Source organism: Callithrix jacchus, chromosome 4 (assembly GCF_049354715.1).
Source record: "Callithrix jacchus isolate 240 chromosome 4, calJac240_pri, whole genome shotgun sequence".
In the NCBI taxonomy this organism is placed as follows: domain Eukaryota; kingdom Metazoa; phylum Chordata; class Mammalia; order Primates; family Cebidae; genus Callithrix; species Callithrix jacchus.
Window position 1 is genome coordinate 139,138,178 of NC_133505.1, and position 14,046 is coordinate 139,152,223.

At 38.1% G+C, this 14,046-nt stretch overlaps 1 protein-coding gene across 1 annotated transcript in view; it reads right to left on the minus strand.

Moving 5' to 3' along the window:
- Positions 1–14,046, minus strand: part of STX7 (syntaxin 7) — a 60,173-nt gene that overhangs the window by 31,803 nt on the left and 14,324 nt on the right. The gene's annotated exons all lie outside the window — the stretch shown is intronic.

Consider the following 14,046-nt stretch of genomic DNA (forward strand, 5'->3'; position numbering starts at 1 on the left):
TGACTTCAAAGAGTAGGTTACATTTTTCATAACAAAAAAAAGAATACCATTTTCTACACATCCGAAAACGATGCACTATTGGGTTATCAAAAACAAAACAGTTTCCCATTGCTGGCTCTTCATCTAGAGCACTGAAAACCCATTCTGTTCCACATGGGTCTGCTGCCATCTAGCGGATTATTTGAGAAAAAAAGCTTTACAGCAAAGAATAGTTTGTAGGCTATAATAGTTTGTACAATATTGTACGCTGAATTTGGTATGGGGGCTATCAATACATGTTACCACCTGTCAGAGTTCACCAGCGAATGGACAGCTCCTGTGAATGCTGTCTGACAAATGAGAGTGGCCAGGCTGTGGTGACATGGCAGATCACCCTAACATAGAGTACCTTCAAAGAACTGTCTCCAAATAACTAAGAATAGCTATCTTTTCGCAGAAAACATCTGTTTTCAACTTAAAATAACCAAGTTGTAACGGCCAAACAGAAAAAATAATGGTTAGTAAAATCCCTGGACAGATGATTTTGAGATTCCAACACGGACTCAGCCACATCACACTGAGGAAGAAGTCCAACTGAATGCTGACCAGCAAGTAGAGTTGGAGTCAGACAGCTTGATTTGGAAACCTGATCTCACTTCTTCCTGGCTGCTGACCCTGGGCAATTTACCTAAAGTCTCCAAACTATAATTGCTTCAACAGTGAGAAAGTACCTATTTCTCAGCTGTCATAAACTTTAATTGAGAACAATATAGGGAGGCACCATGTACTGGATATAGTAAGAGTGCAACAGATGACAACTAACAGTATGAAGTGATGTCCATTGTTCTCTTGAAGGTCAGAAATGAATAATAAGAATAATCTTATTAACATAGTTTTCTTTTTCATTAAAATACCACTTTATTGAGGTACAACCAACGAAGTGCAAATATATAACTACAGTTTTACAAGTTTGGACGTATGTGTACACCTGTAAAACCATCATCACACTTAAGACAGTATTATATTCTTCACCCTCAAAAGTTTCCTGGTTGGGCTTTGCAATTTCCTCCCTCCTGGATATCTCTGTTCCCTCCTCCCTCCATCACCAAGCAATCACTAATATGCTTTCTGTTGTTTTATGTTATTTTGCATTTTCTAAAGTTTTATATAAATGTAATCACAGAGCATTTACTCTTTTTTGAAAAAGGGTGCTCTGTGGCTTAAGTTAGCCTAATTATTTTATGACTCATCCATGCTGTGTGTATCAATAGTGCATTCCTTTTATTGCTGAGTTTTCCACTGTATGATACAACACAATTTGTTTATTCACCTATTGATGGACATTTGTGTTGTTTCCCATTTGTGTCCATTATGAATAAAGCTTCTGTGAATATCTGTCTACAAGTCTTTAAATGGGCATATATTTTATTTTTCTGTGTGAATGGTTGGATAGTATGGTAGGTATTATATTTAGCTTTTTTAAAACAGCCAAACGATTTTACACAGTGGTATCATTTCACACTTCCACCAGCAGTGTATAAAAGCTTCTGTTCCTCTATATCCTCCCAGCACTTGATATGGTCAGTCTTTTAAATTTTGCCATTCAAATAGGTTAACAGTGATATCTTGTACTTTTCATTTGTATTTTCCTAATGACTAATGATGTTGAACACCTTTTATGTGCTTATTTGACTTCTGTATATCTTCGTTGTTGAAGTTGCTGTTCAAATAACAATACTGAGTCTTCTGATTCATGATCAAGGTATATCTTCCCAATTGTTCAGGGTTTCTTTAATTTTGGCAATATTTTGCATTGCTCAGTGTTCAAGTTTTTCACTTATTTTGCACCCTACGTATTTTATAATGATTGAGTTATTGTGAATGCCTGCTTTTTAAATTTCAAATTTTTATTTTGACTGCTCATTGCCAACACAGAGAAATACAATTTATTTGTACACTGATCATGTATTCTTCAACATTACTAAATTGACTTTCTTTGTTCTAGTAGGCTCTTTTTAAAATTGTAGATTCTATCAGATTTTCTATATAGACATTTATGTCTGTGAATACAAATGGTTTTAATTCTTTTTTTCCTAATGTAAGAACCTTTTATTTGTTTATATTATCCATCTGCACTGGCTGGAGCCTCCAGTAAAATTCTTTATAGAAGTGGTGAGAACAGACATCCCTATCTTGTTCCTGATTTTATAAAGGAAAGCATTCTTTCACCATTAAGCGTGACACTCACTGTAAGTTTTCATAGGTGCTCTTTATCAGGTTAAGGAGTTCGCTTCTACTCCTAGTTTACTGAGAATTTTTATTAGGAATGGAAGTAAAAGTTGTCAAATGCTTTTTCTGCATCTGTTGAGATGATTATATAGGTTTTCTTTTGAAGTTTTAATAAAATGAACAACATTGATTGCTCTTTCAATAGTAAATCAACCCTGAATTGCTGGGATATACTCTACTTGTAATATATTATCCTTTTAAAATATTGGTGAATTTGATTAGTTAAATTTTGTTTAAATTTTTTGCATTTATGTAATGAGATGAAACTGATGTATAGTGTTCTTTTCTTTTTTTTTTTTTTTGAGATGGAGTCTCGCTCTACCACGCCCAGGCTAGAGGGCATGGCGTGATCTTAGCTCACTGCCATATCCTGCTCCTATCAAGCAATTCTCCCACCTCAGTCTCCCAAGTAGCTGGGATTTCAGGTGACCGCCACCACACCCAGCTAATATTTTGTATTTTTAGTAGAGATGAGGTTTCACTATATTGGCCAGGCTGGTCTCAAACTCCCGACATAGGTGATCTGCCAGCCTCAGCCTTCCAAAGTACTGGGATTACAGGCACGAGCCGCCATGCCTGGCCTAGTGTTCTCTTCTTTTACTGTCTTTATCTGGTTTCAATATAAGGATCACGCAAACTTCATAAAATGAATTCTTCAATTTTTTGGGAACAGTTTGTGTACAATTAGTTAAATACTTGGTAGATTACACTAATGAAGATATTTGAGTTTGGTTCTGTGTGGGAAGGTTTTAAGTTGTAATTTCAATTTCCTTGATATAGAGCTAGGCAGGTTACTGACTTCTTTTTGAGTGAACTTTAATAATATGTGTCTATCAAGGAATTTATCCATTTCATCAAAGGTATCAACATTATTGTCATAAAGCTGTTTATAATATTCCCTTAATTATAGCCATAAAAAAGGATGAGTTCATGTCCTTTGCAGGGTCATGGATTAAGCTGAGACTTTATTGTCATAAAGTTGTTTATAATATTCCCTTAATTGCAGCCATATGTCCTTTGTGGGGACATGGATAAAGCTGGAAACCATCATTCCCAGCAAACTAACACAGAAATAGAAAAACAAACACTGCATGTTCTCACTCATAAGTGGGAGTTGAACAATGAGAACACATGGACACAGGGAGGGGAACATCACACACTGGGGCCTGTCAGGGGTTGGGGGCAAAGTGGAGGGAGAGCATTAGGAGAAATGTCTAATGTATGCAGGGCTTAAAACTTAGATGAAGGGTTGATGGGTGCAGCAAACCACCATGCGCATGCATACCTATGTAACAAACCTGCACGTTCTGCACATGTATCCCAGAACTTAAAGTAAAATAAAATAAATAAACCATTTCAAAGGAAAAAACCCTTTAAATACATGACAGATTCTGTAATGTACAGAGTACATGTAAATACGTATAGATTTCTACATATAAAATACACAGAATTTGTAATACATCATTTCTCATTCCTGATGTTAGTAATTTGTTTCTTCTACTTTTTCATGTTCAGTCTGGTTAGAGCTTTATCAGTTCCTTTGATCTCAAAGACTAGCTTTTGGTTTCATTGATTTTTTTCTTCCCTTCGACTTCTGCTATGATTTGTATTTCCTTTTTTCTCCTGACTTTGCAATTTCATTTTCTTTTTTTAAAAATTTTAAGGTGGAAACTAAGGTCATCACTTGAGACCTGTCTTCTTTTCTAATACTGGTGTTTAGTGTTCCCTTAATTTCTGAGTTAATATCATCCAACAAATTCTGATATGTGGTAATCTCATTTACATTCAATTCAGAGTATTTTCCAATTTCTCTTTTGGACCTTCTCTTTGATCCATGGCTTATTTGGAATGTGTTTAGTTTTCAAACATTTGGGGATTCTCCAGGGATCTTTCCATTACTGAGTTTTAATTTAATTTCACTGTAGTCAAAATATATCTTGTATGACTTGAATCATTTAAAGTGTGTTGAAACTCTTCCTTATTGCCAGGAACATAGTCTGTCTTAATAAATGTTCTGGATGCACTTGAGAAAAATGTGTGTTCTGCTGTTGTTGAAAAGACTGTTCTATAAATGGCTCTCACGTCAAGGTGGTTAGTACTTCGAATCTTCTGTATCCTGATTTTGTATCTACTTGTTCTATCAATTATTCAGAGAGGGGCAGTGAAAGCTCTAATTGTGGCTTTGTCTATTTTTCATTGCAGTTTTACCAGTTTTTGCTCCTTGGATTTTGAAGCTGTCTTATTAGGCAGTTCTGCCAGTTTTTTTTTAAGTGTTCAGCTTCTTATTTACATTTCTTAACTATCTAATGTGAAATTGACTTGAGTGCTAACACTTAATAATCTATAAGAATTCTAGAGATAATGAGAAATATCAATTGATACAAGATAGTTATAACCCATAATTGGGAGGGAGGAGTCAGACTATGTAACAGTGACATGTACCTAGCAGTTGCATTTAAGTGACATATTTAAAATAGAACTAGAAAAAAAAACCCTAAATATTAAAAGAAACAAACTCTGTTTTAGACTCCAATCTTTACTTGTTTATAAAACCCTCTATCTTTGTTAGAGGGTGGTTTAGAGTATTAAACAAGATGACATAGGCCAGGTACAGTGGCTTATGCCTGTAACCCCAGCACTTTGGGAGGCCAAGGTGGGCCACTTGAGACCAGGAGTTCGAGACCAGCCTGGCCAACATGGTGAAAACCCATCTTTACTAAAAATACAAAAATTAGCCAAGCATGGTAGGAAGCACCTGTAGTCCAAGCTACTCGGGAGGCTGAAGCACAAGAATAGCTTGAACTCAGAGGCAGAGGTTGCAGTGAGCCACGATTATGCCACTGCACTCCAGCCTGGGTGACAGAGCGAGACTCTGTCTTTAAAAAAAAGATGAAATACATTTAAAACATTTAAAAATAGCATAGATCTTTGTAAGAATACAAGATGTTATTACCAATAAGTCTACTACAATTAGAGTTACGATGTAAGTTTGTTATAGGGTACAATGTACAGCGAAAAATATATCATTAGAAATACACATGTCTAGCTATTTCTTATATCAAGAAAAACCAAGAAAAGTATATTAAAATTCTAAAAAGCATATCGCAAGTGGAAAAATTTCCTGGAGAATCTGCAGGATGGCTACTAAAATAATTTTGGCTTTTCTCCCCTGGCATTAGCATATCTCATGCTCTGTCTTAGGACCTGAAGAGAACACTTATCATTTTTGTGAGCAATAGCATTGATGCAAACTGCAGAGACAAGAAGCAGGGAAGGGAGATGGAGAAGGACCTCCTAAAGGATGAGTCTTGAGGCTGGAAGCTCAGTGGAGAGCATCCACCCACAGGGCCCAACTCCACTGGCTTCCTGTGCTCCCCTTCCCAGTACAGAATATCTGAAAGCATAACCTGCTTCCACAAAGCAATCTCAAATTTACCACATATTTAATTTTAATTTTGTCATTGGTTTCTTCCCAGATACCTTACAGGTAGAAAGGCACAAAGGTTAAATAAGTGGCAACTCGGGGCATGTTAAAGCTGCTGTGGATTAATAAAGGGTTAAATCTGAGAACACATTTCTTAAAAATAAAGTACAGAAACAAGTCATCTACATATGGTATGTAAACAATACTGTGGCCTTCTAGATGGCTGAACCATTACAAGCTGCATCTTTAGCAAAGTTATTCACCCTAACATTTCTCACATGGACCTGCTCAGTTTACCTGATCTGAGGTAGTCTGGAATCAAAAGCAACAGTAGTTCCATGAAAATGTGATTTGTGTAAGAAGCAAACAGGTAAGGACTGGGCAGTCATGAGGCCCTGTGCCTTGCAGTTCCCCAACCCTTCTGACACAGGAGCTTCCTTCCTGTCATCCACTAGAGGGCCCAATAATTCTCCTACTGCTCCAAAAGCAGCTGAACTGTTGCCAGTTCGCCTCTAGTTTACAGGCAGTGATTCCCAAACCTTTACTTCAGTCATTTCTGATCAGTTCTAATTGCCAACACTTTTGGCAGATGTTTTTAAAACACTGAAAATCAATTTCTGCTTCTTACAGAAACACAGTAGAAGCATGTTTCTTAATATTTCTCCTTCTTCCTGCCATAAGGTATATCGTAGAATGGGGCAGCAGGGAGAAAAACCCACACAAATTACATTTTTCAGAGACATTAACCCAAAATGTGTAAATATGGCCAAATTCTCAAAAACCTCGTAAATATGGCCAAAAGCAACAGAAAACAGCAGGTCCTGAGCAGGAGGCTGTATGGAGATTCTGAAGGATGGCTACTAAAGAGAGTAACAGGGGTTGCAAAGCTCCAAAATGTCACCTGAAAATCATCAGGAAGAGCTGATCCCACCTGGAGCCGAAATGGGCAGAAGCAGGGCAGAGAAGCACCCGGACTCCGCTGGAGAAGGCAGGAAAAGGAGACTTGGAACAGATTCAGGAGGCTGTGGACTGCCGACCCTTCTCAAAAACCAGGGGAACACCTTGGAAAGGGGTGTCTGTGCATCTTGGAGCCAATCAAGTGACTGGGATGACATCAGGGATGGATGGGGATGCCCTCCTACACCAGGCTAGGTGCTGAGAGGCAGAGGAGGAAAGAAGCAGTCCCTCAGGGCAGCACAGCAAAGCAGAGAGAATGGAGCCCTTGAGCAAAGAAATGGGCACTTCCCTCTCCCTTCACAGGAACCTCCTGCCAGGAAAATCAAACTCATTCCACTGAATAACAAAAAAATGGGTAGAGTAACCACACAAAAGACTATTTTAATATGTGGAAAAGAACAGTAAAACTCCCTAAAAGAACACACAGCAGGAAAACATGTTGCCACAAAGTGGATATGGTAAAAATTATACCCCAAAAATACCCACAGGATTAAAAAGAAAAAGAACTCAATGAAGCAATCACAGTTTAAAGGAAGATCACAAAACTCTTAAGAGATGGCCAGAGAACATTCACTGACAAAGTAGGGACTGGAGGAACTCAGAAAAGAAGGACAAATTCAAAAATAAAGGCCCCATGACAAGGAGCACAAGAACAGACAGACACGCAGAACACATCAGGGCCTGTGATCACTCAGCTGCAGGCTGAGCCACTTCTGGTTCCCTGGGCCGCCCCTCACTCTTCATTGGTTGTAGTTCCTGGCTTGCTGCCATTCTGTCCAACACTACTACTGTCTTAATTTTTCATGATTTCAATACACGGGTTGACGATCCTTCCACCATCCTGGCTGGCCTCCACTCTTCGCACACTAAATGATTCTGCCCTCCACTCTCCCTCAGACAAACACTCCAGGATCCCATCAAACACCTTCTCACTACCAGGAACTGTCACTCTTCCGTAATCTTGGTTTCAGGCAATCCACTTACCAATCACCTCCTGCATGTACAGCTCATTCCCCTGGCCCCAACTCCAACCTGCCATCCATTGGTCCTGCCACTTTGGCACGTTTCCTCACCTCCAATGTCTTCACGGGCTCCCTACCCAACTTACACTCTGGAGTCAGTCATCATATCCACGCTCTTGAATATATCTTAAGCCCCTCTCTCCCTTCTTAATCACTTCACAAAATCTAAAATTCTGGTTGAGTCCAACATGGCACTGCCTCTGCACCAGCACTGCAATCCTCCCCTCACAACCCCTTTTACCACTCAGAGTCAAAGCCTAAGTCCTTTCACCACCCTGCAAGGTCCTACCTGACCTGGTCCCAACTCTCTCTCCTTCCTCCTGTCCATTCCTCTAATGGCCAGGGTGCTTACATCTGAGGGCCCATGGACATGCTATTTCCCCATCTAAAATACTCTTTTTCCTAGATACTGCGGGACACATTCCCTTCCTTCCTTCAAATACGTGCTCAACGATGAACTCCTCAGTACGGTCCATCACAACTCCCCCTGCACCCTATTTATCAAATGCAATCCCTTCTCCAGCACACTGGATCCTTACCAGTATGTTTCTGTTATTGTTTCTTTTCGTAACACCAAACACCTCCTTCTAACATACAATATGATTGATTTGTTTATTTTATGTCTGTCTTCTCTCACTACAGGTTCACTCCATAAAGGCAGGTACTTTTATTTTGTTTGCTGACATAATAAATCTAGCATCCAGACAATCCCTAGCACATATAGGTACGGAAGGAATAAACATAAATGCACGAGTAACGCCCTAGTACAACATATGGCATGATCCAAATCCACCATGTTAGATGAACCAGACTGTCCTGGGCTCAAATACCAGCCTTGCCACTTAACAGTCATACAAACTTGAGCAAGTGACAGCCACTGCAAACCTAAATTTCCTCACCTGACCAGGGCCACTGGAAGATCAAAAACAATGCATAAAAAAAAGGAATAGGAGATAACTAATAACAGTTAATAAAAAATAGTCTAAAAATACTAGCTTACATATCTTCCAGAAAGAGATTATTGAACAAAACAGGGTATATAGGAAATATTAAGGGTATACAGGAAATATATATCCCTGGATATACTTGGGCCATCCTGCCCCACCTTTCTCCCATGCCCAGCAGCAAGGCAGTGCCCACGGTATTCACAAATAAGCAGGCCTCAGATGGATATGTGTTGAAGGCTTCCATACTCCCAAGCAGGAGAACAGTCCACAAACTAGGACAGGTTCTTGGTGATGTCTGTGAGCATTCTCTTGCACTTTATATGGATAAAAGGCAAACTACCTTAGAGAAGTAGGTGGCCACATTCAATATCTAATACATAACCTCAAGTAATGATCACGATAATGACACCAAAATGAGAAAGAAGGGTAGGAAAAATAAATGTACCAAGTCTTGCAGAATAATATTGTGTATTACTTTTGGCTTTTTCCCAGGTAACTAATATAATAGATAACTTCATGATAATAACACTATAATAAGAAAAAAGTAGGAAAAATAAATGTACCAAGAATTGCAGAATAATATCTTGTATTAATTTTGTTTTTTTCTTAAGCAACTAATAGGCAAACGAATTGATAACTGCTTTAAGAAAAAACCCAGTTTGGATTAAGTATAAAGGGCAATCACTGATACAGTTTGGCTGTGCCCCCACCCAAACCGCATCTCGAACTGTAACTCCCACAATTCCCACATGTTGTGAGAGGGACCCGGTGGGATGGGGCGGGTCTTTCCTGTGCTGTTATCACGACAGTGAATAAGTCTCACGAGATCTGATGGATTTACTAACGGGAGTTCTCCTGCACAAGGCATCTCTTGCCCACCACCATGTAAGAAGTCCCTATGCTCTTCCTTCATCTTCTGCCATGGTTGTGAGCCCTCCCCAGCCATGTGGAACTGTGACTTCATCAAACCTCTTTTTCTTTATAAGCTACTGAGTCTCAGGTATGTCTTTATTAGCAGAGTAAGAATGAACCAATACACTGTTTAACAAAACATTTCTCAATAATAGGTGCAAACAACAAAAAGGGATCAAAGAGATGAGGACAATAATTGCCAAAATCACTACAGGAAACCAAAACTAAATTGCCAAGCCTAACTTATATTGTGCGATTCCTACTTCAGCTTTAAATCAACTAAAATGGACAGAGGGATAGCCTCACAGGGCAGTTGAGCAGTGCTACACAACTAACCACAAATACACTGTAGTCAAAGAGAAGCCACCCTGTCATACAATTACTGAGCATAGACTGTTAGAGAAAACTAATAGTTATTATAGAAATTCTTAAATTAATGTAGTATAGAAACATACATATGAGGATTTTTATTACATGGTCACCATGACCCTGTATTTTACCTGTAGAGAACTCGGAGGATTCATCTGTGGAGGCAGCATAATTGGTTCTCAGGTTTTTAAACATATACACTTAGGATAAAATGTCTGTTAATGGAAATTAAATTATGTATGGCATAACCACATAAAAAAATAAGCAACCAATAACAAGAGAGAAAAAAAAAACACAAGCACCAAAAAATCTGTATAGTGTGATCTCAATTTCATTAAAAAAACGAAAGAATAAAACTATGTGTAAATACTCCTGTAACCAAGACATATCGAGCTCTAGAGACCAAGGTCTTGGTGGAAAAGTCAAAAAATAAGTAAACAATAAGAGTGCTTTAATTTACTGATAAAAGACATTATAAAAACAAAACAGGTTAATAAGAAAAAGAATGACTGGAGAAAGCAAAATGACAAGGCAGGGAAGACATTGCTCAGGAAGTGAGCTTTGGGCCCTGAGACCTGAATGCCAGGAAGGAACCAGTTACATGCAGATCTGGGAAGATGTCTGAAGCAGGAGGATAGCAACTGCAAAGGCCCTGTGGTGAGGGTGAGCTGGACTGTTCACTAAGCAGAAAGAAGGTCTCCCTGGTGGAATGTGGACCAGCGCCATGGGAGAGAGCGGCAGTTGACAAGTGGGGGCAAGAATCAGATCTTGGGCATACTGTGGGGCATGTTGGAGATTTACATCTGGTTATAAAAGCCACAGAAGTAACTGTTAGATTTCAAGCTATAGGATGACATGATCTGATCTACAGTTTTACAAATTTACCTTGACTACTATTTGAAGAAGACTGAAATATGTGGGAATGGAAGTGAGGAGAACAATTTGGAGACCGCAGTCATTCAGAGAAATAGCAGCAGCTACACAACTAACTACAAGGGGCATAGGTGGTAATGACAGAGTTGGAGAGACATAGGCAGATTTGACCAGTAGAATTACTAGGATTTACCCTTAGATTGAATACAGGGAGTGAAGACACCCACCACTAGGGTTTGGGGTTGGAACCAAGGGTAAGAAAGTTCATGTTCAGGGCAGAGGTATGTGTATGGTTCACAGATATGAGAATGAAGGATAAAGCTCCCTGAAGCATCCTGGAGCCACATCTTGAAGATTTAGTTCATAAAACAAAGAATTCACTCCTATTCGGCCATAAACACAATGTTCAGTCATATAGGAGAAGTCACTGAAGAAAAGTTGTCACATTCTGTTAAAATTTCCTTGGATAAGATATTAACCTTCATATCTATCTCTGTTTTATCGCAATACCTTAGGCATGAAGAAAATCACAATGAAATAAAAACTGAAGTTTTTCTCCTGGAGGGGGAAAAAAAACCACCCAACCACATGTTTTCAGATGTGTGATCTTAGATGTAAATATCTCAAACAGTATTTTAGGAGGGGGGAAAGGACAATTTTTCAACTCTTTTTCTTCTAATAAACTGCCTTCCCATTCCACCAACAGTCTACCTCAGAAAAAAAGAAAATATTCTTAATTCCTGAGTAAATACATGGTTCCAATAAATTCATTAACTTCTCAGGACTGGAGCTCCTTTTAAAAAAAGTTTGGCTTAGCACCAAAAAAAGAAAAAAAAGCAGCTGATGATATTAGCTTCCCTTTTGTGCAGTCATGTGTTAAAATGCAAAAACAAGTGTTCCCTGTACCAGACCCTAACTAATTAAAAGAATTGTGATCATTCTCAAAAGTAACAAAAGGGCTCATACTTTTACACGGACTTTTAATTTCATTGCAAAGTCATAAGATGGCGACAAGAGCCATACCAATTCTTAACCAACAATTTTGAAAAGTGCACTCGCAGCATGGGAAGCTCATTACAACACAGAAACCAGCAGCATCTGTTTCAATTTTATACTAAAGTCCATGCTGAACTACAGCTTTAATCTGTAGGAGATACATGACACAAAATGAAACAAGTGGAGATTCAACAAAAATATTTTTCAGTCACCTTCTCTTTGTACTTATAAGCTTACCTTCATACTTTATGTGTCCCTAAAAGGTTCTATCTTTCCAAATTTTCTGGAAAAAAAAACACATATACTTTTGCAGAAACTTCTATACTTATAAATTCTGATGATGAGTAGATTTTCATGTTCCCAATATATCTGTTTCATTTATTTTCTACTTTAGCCACATTACATCTTCCTCTTTCCAGTTATTATTAAAAAAAAAACAAACTCAAATCCGAGAATTCACATTAGCACTAGTTGTAAGGCTTACTATGTTATTTAGGGGTTGGGGAACTTTTTATCTCAAGGACTGTGTTTCAAGGTCAACTATTCTCATTTCTATTCACCAATCTCCTTCAAGACAAAATTTTGTTAATTATGACAGGATTCAAACCTCTGTGCCCCAACTTTCCCATCTCCTACACTTAGAAATAATATGTAAGCCTCCGTGGAACTCTAGCTAGTCTTACTGGTGATAGCTTCTTCTATTTTGAGATTTTATGAACATGCATTATGGATTTAGATATGGCAATTGGCCTCTTAATAACACAAAGAATAATCTTGTACATCTTAGGAGAGTTTCAGGACTCTGAAAAACTTTGGTTAGAATTACTGCCTGTTAAAGTTTGAAGAGACCGTAATCTAGCTCACAGAAAATACACATGAGAAAACCATGTCCTGGAAGGTTAGATAGCTTACTCAAGGTCACACTGCTATCTGGATCTGATTTCAGGAAATGTACATGCAATCACATATAGCTTGCCTGATTAGAAACATTTCCTATCATCTCATTGATTTATTTAACTTAGCTACATTCTCAATACTCCGATTCTAATCAGGGAATTGCAAAAGTAAATCAAGAGAAACGTATCGCTAAAATGGATAAAAAATGGTAAACATCAAATGTTGGCAAGGACTCTGAGTAGCACAAACTCTGATACACTGGCTGTATAATCATTTTAGGACACTGTTTAGCTATTATCCATGAAAGCTGAACATACACATATCCTATGAGCCAGTAACCCAATTCCTTTACATGCAACAAAAGAACATATAAGAATGTTCAGGGAAGTACAGGTCATCCTAGCAAAAAATAAAAGCAAAATCAAAAAATGGAAATATTACCAACAGTAGAAAAATAAATAAATTGTGGTGAATCCTGCAAACATGATAAAAAAAAAAGCCCAACATAAAATAATTCTATTTGATTCTTGATTCTATTAGATTTTTTAAAAAGGAAAATTAATCAATGATATTAACAAAGTCAGGACACTGGTCATCTCTGAAGGGCATGAAGGGGTGTCAGCACAAGAAGGATTTTAGGGGGACAAGTAACATTCTATTTCTTGATATTTGTGGTAATATGATAGATAATTAACTGAGATACACACAAATAATTTTTCTACTACTCGAGATATAATGTATATATGTTCAATATATACATTATACTTCAATTTTTGAAAAGTCTGAAAAAAACAAGCCTGTGTTTATTTACGTGATGAATTTTGATATACTGATTCTGCTGCATTTAAAAACATGAGTTTTCTCTGTGTGCTCTGAAGATACTTTTCTACATTGTTTGTGTTTGGGTGAGGATGAATGGCCCCTGTGAAAATGCCTACTCTGGTTTACATATATGATAGGCTCAGCCCATCATCCCTATATGATGGCTTTGTAGGTAAACCCACACAGGCTTGTTTATCCTCATACTCCACATCACAGCTAGGAGTATGTCTGACCGAGAATACAGAGAAATGATAGAAGGTAAATGGACAGAGATGTTGCTAATAAAAACTTTTGAACATCTCAACCCAAAGTTTGAAAACTAAATCTAAGCATTTCTTAGAGGCATGATGATCTTCTAGACTTGTGATAACAAACAGTTTTGTTTGCCTGCCAACTCCAGTCTACTGGGAATGGCTACCTGGAGCCTTGGGTTGAAAAAGACTGGATGGCATGCTAGGCTATCAACAGAGAATACAGTCTATGCCATGGGCCAAAGATGAAGCATGGGTGGCACAAGTGCCTTGCTGACTCTGTTACAGAGTCAACACTTTCTCTCTTA